Here is an 8,569-nt window from a genome sequence, read left to right as displayed (position 1 = left end):
AATTTCGTAGATAAGAAACTTCAAAAATAAGAACGTCTAAGCGACCCCCTGGTTGCAGTGCTGGCTAGTGGTAGGGTAGGAACTGGAATGCAAGTATTGTGACCTCTAGCCTATTACCATTTACTTCACCAGGGTGATGCCAATGACAAGGGCAGTGTTTTCTGCATCAATTTTAAGGGACATCCAGACTAACAATCAGTGGTCTATGTTCTGCTCTGCCAATGTCTGGGTGACCCAGGACAAGTAAATGAGCTACTCTGACATCAGCTTCCCTGACCCAAGGAGTGAAACACTAATCAATACTCTGTCAGATTCAGGGTGGGCTCGTTCAGACAAGAAACAGATGCTCTCGGAAATACAGCTACTCAAAGAAAAGAATGCTCTCAGAATGGTGAACTAGGAAAGCTGCTTAAAAGGACTAATAACCCCAAACACGTGACCCAGACATTCAGCCAACTGGTAGTTCCAATGGATTATAAACAAATTAAGGACATAATTTAAGAACATAATAAAAATACTATGTAAACCAAGTAGTAATTACTTCATCAGACTAGTTTTGAAGAGCAGGTAAACTTCTATGTCCCTGGTGTGAGGTAGGCTCTATAACATGGATAAAACATGCCATTTCACTCTATGCCCTTTGTTCTCTGGTTTTTGTGATTTTTAAGCATTTGCTTATGGAATATTAATTCTTTCCTATATTTAATCACTAAACAATGTGCTTCCTAGGGACAGGGACTGTAGTATTCAACTCTTTTCCCTCCTGCTTGCTTTTTGAAACACTCATTGAGTATCTAACTATGTGCCCTCTACACACCCATGCCTCACACACTGCTTGGCACATGTTGAACACTCTATTTCTATCAAATAATTTAATGAATAAATCACAAAAGCCAAAGGCATTTCTGAAGTACAGAAATCTCAGTGTACTGCATTTGACTCCTCCGTTGAAACCACTGACATTCTGCCTTCCAGATCTGAAGCATGCCCTCCGTGTGCTCCGCAGGGTCTGTATACAGACCTGTGATGCTATCAGTTGGACACATGTGCGATTGCTCAGCATGAACAACCTCGATGAATGCTGTATAGAATTTCAACCTCGGACTCCCAGACACAGAAGGCATATTCTATGACTGGTCAAAATGTCATGAGGTTTTACAGTGTATTCTCCTGTTTCCAAACAAGACTGTATCTAATCTATGGTAGAGAATAAGGCTTTCCTAAATCTAAAAGATTTCCACTCATCAGGACTTACAAGTAGCCTAGGTAAAGTCTCACTTGTCTAAACGAAAAGTCAGACTTTGATTTCTTAAGGTAAGTATGGTTTTCATCCCAAGTGGAGTAAATTTCACTGGAGTGCCATTACCAACTGACTTAAATCATTTGCTAGATAACATAAAATTGCTGGTAATTACACTATAAAGAGTAATTTTATGAACTTTTCTTGCACAAAGGCAAGTAAATTTAAGCCTTGTTCAGCATTCTGTTAGGGAAATTTTACATTAGATATACCATTTTATTTAAAAAGGGAAACATTAGAAGACTATATCTTCAGAAGTAGGGGGTAGAAAAACTTGCTATTTACCAGTTAATTGGAATCATACCAAAGAGATCTCTCATGCTGTTCCTTGAAACAACAAAATTTCCTGAGTTTAAATGATTTCAGGGAGACCCTCACGCAAAACGGCCTGCACACATCTAACCTCTGATCAAAATATATTTTTTAAAAATAATGTGTCACAATCCTGCAAAAACTGGTGTCCATGGGATGCCAGATGTAAGACACTTCACCGGAAACCTTATGTAAACTAACCCAGACCATTTGCTTTAGACATTTTCCTTGACACCAGGAGAGAGTCTGGGTCCCAGGGTTTGCATTTGCTTGATGAACTAGCCCCTCTCAAAAATGGAAACATATGTGGGCACGATGAAGGAAAGAATTTGGAAGTCAGGCAAAGAAAGTCTTTTGTTGTTTTGTTGTCGTTTTTTTTTTTTTTAATCCTGGGTGCTTTTTTCTTCACCTAAACAATAGGTTATGTTAAATTTTGGTGACTGTTTATTTTCAAAAACACAAAAATTGAGTGCTTTTGGTGTTATTTTCCAGGACAAAAATCTGACTTTAGAATTCGTAATTTCTTAACAATGTGATGACAATTTTTAAAGAAAAATAAAGTGAAGGCTCACATACACACTCACTGGAAAGGGAAAGCGGAATTATCATCATCATCATCATCAATGTCATCATCATTAAATGGGGCTTGAAGGAACTTACCTCTGTACATCACAAGGAAAGAATTATTTGGCTTATACCAAATAATGGGACCACTGATGGGACCACAATGAGAGTGTGATATGAGATGGCTAACAGCAGAAATAAATTAGAATTTTTTGCTCTAATTTCCTGCTCCACAAAAACCCCTCAGCTCTGGATATGTGCTTTTTAAAGTTACTTACATAAAGCATAGGCACACACTTTGCTTGAAGTTCATGGAAGAGCAGATGCCCTCACTTTAGGCTGAGCAAAGAGGAAATGCATTCTTCCTAAGAGTCAAAATCCAACTTAGTTTGGATTGTCTAGCATACTTATACAAACTGCCTGCTTTCAGGTTAATCCTAAAACAGAAAGAAATCTCTCTCCACAAGTGCACATTTTGATGATCATAAAACTTTAAAAACAACCTGTTTCACATTTCAAAACTCATTCCTTTCAATGCCAACAAAAGACCACCAAGCAAATAACTTTAGAAAAATTTTCAATCTGCCTCCTGATAATTGCCTAAACAAAGGGGAAAAAAGCCTAAACAAGAAAACTATTTCTCCAGTTTTTGTTAATTAGTTTTTAAAATATTTGGAGAATATGAATTCAGCAAGTTGTATAATTATGTTACAGACTGTACTAACAGATGCTGGCAATCCTTGTGTTTAGAGATAGAAAAATACAATATAAAATAAGGAATATTTACTAGAAATATTTTATATCACTTCGATTTAGTTGTAACTGATACAGAGTTGTATAAAACCAAGAAATTGAAAGAAAATTCAATCATACTAAGAACGTGGACATTTTAAAGGGAAATGAGTGTTTGAGCTTGACAAAATTAAAGTGTTTTTTAAAAAGCAAACAAAATATGACTATTGCTCAAAAAAAATTCTGATTGGTGTAGTCTTGACATTTTACTAAGAATTCAGATCTACAAAGTCCTAACTTGACCTCCCACAACTTAAATGTCTGAAATTAGGCAGGAGCAAAATTTAAAGGACACTTGTCTTTTTGGTTTTTTAAATACTTCCTTTGGTTCCAGCTCTTTTTTCTTCAATAATTTATCTTTTTTTTCCTATCTTTGTACACATGAACCAAGGGTCCATCAAATCAGGCACCACAAAGCAAACACTCAAATTCACTTCATCCATACTAAGCATCCACAGCAAGTGTCGACATTTTTATTAATTTTAACTTTCTTTTTCAGAAGAGACACAACAAAGTCACTTGGGTTAGATCAGCAACCACTTAACGAAAAACAAATAAATAATAGGTTAAAAATAGAGTGACTGTGTTAAAATGAAGGAAGAAAGCACTGTTCATAACCAAACCCTGTCATCATAAAAAAGAAGTGTTTTCACATTTGAAATCTGATTCTATCAGAAAGCTTTTTCTTAACATTTGAAACAAATAATTCCAACTCAAATTCACATTTTCAAAGAAGCCTCTAGCTTTCTGCAACTGACTCTTGCCACAATTTCTTTATCTCATAAAAGCCAGTTCACAGTTACTTTTTTTCTCGCAAAATTCCCACTTGTAAATTTCAGCATAATCTTAGAATGGCTACTGTGGGTTTAAAAATGGCATTTCAGATAGTACCCTCTAGATGGAAAGATTAAAAACTTTGCCCAAGTTTAAGGGAAACGAAGGTGCGTGGGCTCACTCTGCAGACGCAGCTCTCAGCCTTCGCAGGCTCGTTGGTTCCCCGTCCAGACCCGGACCCGCCACGCGGCCCTGCGGGAGCGGGAGGGGAGCCCCTGCACTCTAGCCCGTCTGTGCGTGGGGCGCTTTGGACGAGCCTGTTTGTAGACGAATTTGCTCCTAACAGAGCAAAAGCGGCGTGACTGTGCTCACACCCATCCTCCGAAGACAGACCTTTCACGACACTATCTCAGAGTCAACCAGCTCAGCTGGTATTTAAACAGTGAATGGGGCGGGCAGCGGGGAGGAACTGGTCTCGCGCGAAACGCTCCCGGTGTAAAAGTCAGCGAAGCGCGCACGGCCCGGGGCCGAGAGACGCGTTTGCGGCCCCGCACGGGGCAGAAGGTAGGGGCCGGGTGGCGGGGCGTCGCGACCAGCCACCGCGACACTCCGGCTGCTGTCACTGCCGAGCGGAACTGGACCCCAAACCAAAGAAATACGCCCTTTTCAGAGTCCGGAGCTGCTCGGGATTTCAAAGTAAATCACATAAACAAACAAACTCTGTGGGGGCGGAGATGGCAGGGGCGGGGGTCTGGGGCAGGGCCAGCAAGCCCTCCGCGCCCGCGAGTCGGCGGCGCCGCAGCGCTGCGGGGCCCGCGGCCGGTGCGTCCCCCGCGGCCCCGCGGCCGCCGCCCTGCGCCGCTCCCCGCCCGCCGGCCCCCTCCCCCGCCGCTTCCTCTGGCTCTCCCAGCCCCTTCCCCCACGTGTGGGTGACGTCAAAATTCCGCGAAAAAGCCGCGTGGTGGCTCACGGAGCGGAGGCGCGATTCCGCCGCCCAGAGGCCCCCTCCCGGGGCGCCCGAGGGAGGGCGAGGGGCCGCGAAGGCCGGCTCCTTTTCCTCCCGGGAGGCAGGGCCCCGCCGGCGCCGCGGGCCGGGCGCCCCCCGCCCCTCATCGAGCTGGGAAATTAACTTTTATGAAGCTAATGCATTTCCAGAGCTATTTTCAGCCGCGTGAGGCGTGTCGTATATCTGAATCAGACAGGAAGAGGGGGTAGAGTTCGGGTCTTTTTACTTCTTTATTTTTGCAAGGAAGGGGAGAAAGATGCTAGGTGGGCGGACAGACGGCAGGCGCAACCCCTCCCGACCCACGCCCGTCTCATCGGCCGCCCCACGTGCGCAGCACAGGCCCGAGCCGCCGCGCGCCCCCCTGGAGCCCGGGCGCCCGGGGGACGCGGCGGGCGGGGGCGGCGGCGGCGAGAAAGCCCCCGGAAGCCCGTGCCCACCTAAAGCCGCGTGGTCCAGTCTTGGGGAAGACTCCCGCCGGCTCGTTCCTGCCCACCCACCTTCCCCCGTGCGGGTTATCGACCTTTCCCGCTTTTTCTCTGGCACATTTTTTCCTAGTTTGCTCTCACTTCCTTTTTATTCCGCATCTCCTGCCCCCCCCCCACCTCGTTTTGCACTCCCCTCTGTTCCTCCCCGGAATTCCAAGACCCCGAAGCTGGGACTGACATACGTCGTCATTTACTTTTTCTGTAACCGTCGGGTTTTCGGTTTGCGTTGTCTGAGCATCCATCCCTCAGGAGAAACACATACACAGTTCTACTCTTCGGGGGAGGTAGAGGAAGGCAAGGGCCCCCATTCCTGAGCCTGAACTCATTTCCCTCCCCCATGTTGGCCTCAGAGGCCCGATACTGAGGTAGCGGGGCTCGAACTCCGGCGACTCTGAAGCTTGGCGGCGATGGCGGGAATCACCTGTCTGGGCGGCATCCGCCAGGTGAGGTTGGGAGTATATGCGCATAACGTTGCAAGTTCCTGCAGAAATGTGCCTATAAACACCCAACACCCTGGCTGCACCCTGCACCTACAGGGTTTTGTACACTTTCCAACTGAAACTCCAAAATGCAAAGAATAAGGAGTGGGGAGTCGGCAAGGGAAGGAGTAAAAATCCAATAAAAATTGCGTTCACTCAAATTTATCATGGAGACTAACAAGGGCAGGATATTTTTTTTTTCCCGTGAGGGGTGAAAAAGGGATAAGGAAGAACCAACATTCTTTTTCTTTCTTTCTCCTCCCTATCCCTCCCCCCTGCAGTACCCAGTTTTTACTTTAAAGCCACAGCACCGGTGCTTGTTTTTTCTCTAAACGTAAGTCTACACTCAAAAGAAAATGCGCACCTTTGCCGAGGAGGCAACGCGTATTTCCTCCCGCGTGCGAGGTGGAGTGCTTTTTACGCAGAAAAATTAAGATTTTAACACATGGTCGGAGTTGCGACCAAAAGAGAATACTCAGTTTCCAGTCCAAGCCTCCCGGGGACATTCCTGCCAACCTCGGCACCCGGTCGCGCCCCACCCCACGTGCTGGAGACTGACGCTGGACTGGGGACTGCTCCCTGGCGAAGCTCGTGTTCGGGAGCAGTCTGTGATAGGAAGGGGAAGTGAATGGGGGAACTTGCAAAGGCGAGCCTGCCACGCGGGAAGCGTCAGAACTTGTGGGTCTCAGTGAATTTGGAAGGGGGAGGCCACCCACGCCCCTCCTCTTCTCAGCCACCTCTGCCCCCGCCCCACTCCTCAACGGAATTTTCTCTGCAAAGCCAGACTGGGGTTGGGGTAGGGGTAGGGGTAGGGGCGGAGGGAAGGCGAGAGGGCCAGGGACTGGAGGGCTCGCGCCACCCAGGCTTTCTCCCCAGAGCCGGAGAGGCCCAGAGGACGACCACCCGGCTCTTCCCCGCCCCCCTCCACGGGACCCTGGGCTGCGGACGCTGCCCCCACAGGGAGGTGTAGAGGGGACCGCGCCGGTCAGTTATCGAGAGGTTGGAAACTTCTGTCCTTGCCTGTTGAGGGCAGATTTATACTTTAAAAATACCTCTCTCACGCCCCCACCCACCAGCAGCTTTCTTTGATCCATTCAAAGGTGGCTGAGGTTACGTTTTGAGAATTTCCTTTATGGGGGTCTTAAAATGTAACTTAATGTATTTACCCAGAGTGACTTAAAAGCTTGAGTCGGGAAGTCCAGGCTGAGTGAAATCAATAGGTGACTGTTAGGGACCAACCCTATTCCGAGGAACACTGTCCTCAGCCCGCGTGTCATTGCTTAGCGTTTGTCATTACCGAGGGTTTCATTTTGAATTTGCAACTTGGGTTTTTCATTGAGCTTTTTTGCTTTCCGAAAGCTAATGGCTTCCTCAGCAATTAGCCATTTTCCTCACCAGCCTCTTCCCTCCCCTTTCTTTCTATACAGTAGATTGGACGCTAATTCCCGCGGCTATTGATAAGGTCGGAGGCGCCCGGCCTCTCCCCAGCCTCGCCCGCCTGTCCCCGCTCTCCTTCCGCCCTGCCTTGGCTTCCTTTTGATGTAGCGGGGAACTCGTCCTACTAGAAAAAAAGAAATAAAGAAAGAAAAAAAAGTAAAAAAAAAAAAAAGAAAAAGAAAAGAAAAAAAAGTAATCTGCCCGGTAACAATCAGCGCGCAGTAGCAGGAGCCCCAGAGCCATTGGCTATGCAAATAGAGGGAGGGGAGACGGCGCCCCAAACTCTTACTCACCCTTTTAAAGCGATATCCCCCCCACCCCCACCCCTTCCGCCCCACCCTCTTTTAGGGGCTGGCCCCGGGGCCAGAGTTAATCGGAGCACCTCTGGTTTATTCCGCCTCCTCTATTCCACCACCCCCTCCTCGCAGGGCACCGAGGGAGCCGCTCACCCGGCAGCCCGCCCCCGCACTTGCTGTCCACACCCCGCTTCGGGCCCCAGTCCGCGGGGAAGGAGGCGCTCCGTGAGCCTCGCTGTGTCCAGAGCCCCGAACCACCTCATGCTCGCTGCACGTGCCGGTCGAGCCAACACACTGGGGTGCTGGGCTCACTCCCCTTCCTCCCGAAGGGAAACGACACCGAGAGACAGGGTGTGGGGTGGCTAGAGGAAGCAGGCGAGGAAAGGCCTCCGTATCCCCTGTGAACGCAGCCTTGACCCGGGGACGTGTACGAGCACGTGTCACAGCCGACTACTCGGCCAGCGTCTCCACCGCGGTCCAGCTGCCCGGGAGAAAGCCTAGTTGGCAATCGAAGCGTAAACCCCAGGGGTCGACAAGGATACAAATGCAGGGCCCGGGGTGGAAGTCAGGGGCCTCAGAGAAAAGGAACGGGTGGCGTTCATGCGGGGAGACAGAGGGGGAGCCAAACCTAACCCCTCCCTCGCCACCCCTCCCCTCCCCCTCCCGGGCTATTTCCTAGAAAGCTGTATCAGTGTGGCCACGCCGGGCGCAGACACCTCGGGCGGCCTGTCAGCAGATGCAGGGGCGAGGAAGCGGGCTTTTCCTGCGTGGCCACTGGCCGCGGAGGAACTGCTGACAGCCCTGCCCCCAGCCTGCGGCAGCTCCGGGCGCCTCGCCGGGTCTCCCCATGGCGCCCGTAGCGCCCCCCAGAAATGGGCGGTTTCAGCCCGCCCAGGGACACATTCTACCACGTCGGAGAAGCCGCCTCCTCCCCCCATCACGCCTCCCCTTCCTCCTCTTCCTCGCCTCACACTCCTTGCGTGGGGGGGGGGGTGCGGGGGTGCTGGGAGAACGGTTTCTAAATGGTCAGGAACATAAATTTCAGGGCACAACTTTTATCTCTGGGTGTGCGAGGTTACAATTTTCTAAAATTGCACTCCTTATTTCTCACTGAAGAGATCTAT

The sequence above is a fragment of the Sturnira hondurensis genome, unplaced genomic scaffold (assembly GCF_014824575.4).
Source record: "Sturnira hondurensis isolate 20B ecotype Veracruz unplaced genomic scaffold, ASM1482457v3 Scaffold0015509, whole genome shotgun sequence".
Taxonomy (NCBI): Eukaryota; Metazoa; Chordata; class Mammalia; order Chiroptera; family Phyllostomidae; genus Sturnira; species Sturnira hondurensis.
Note: the sequence above shows the minus strand (reverse complement) of the source record.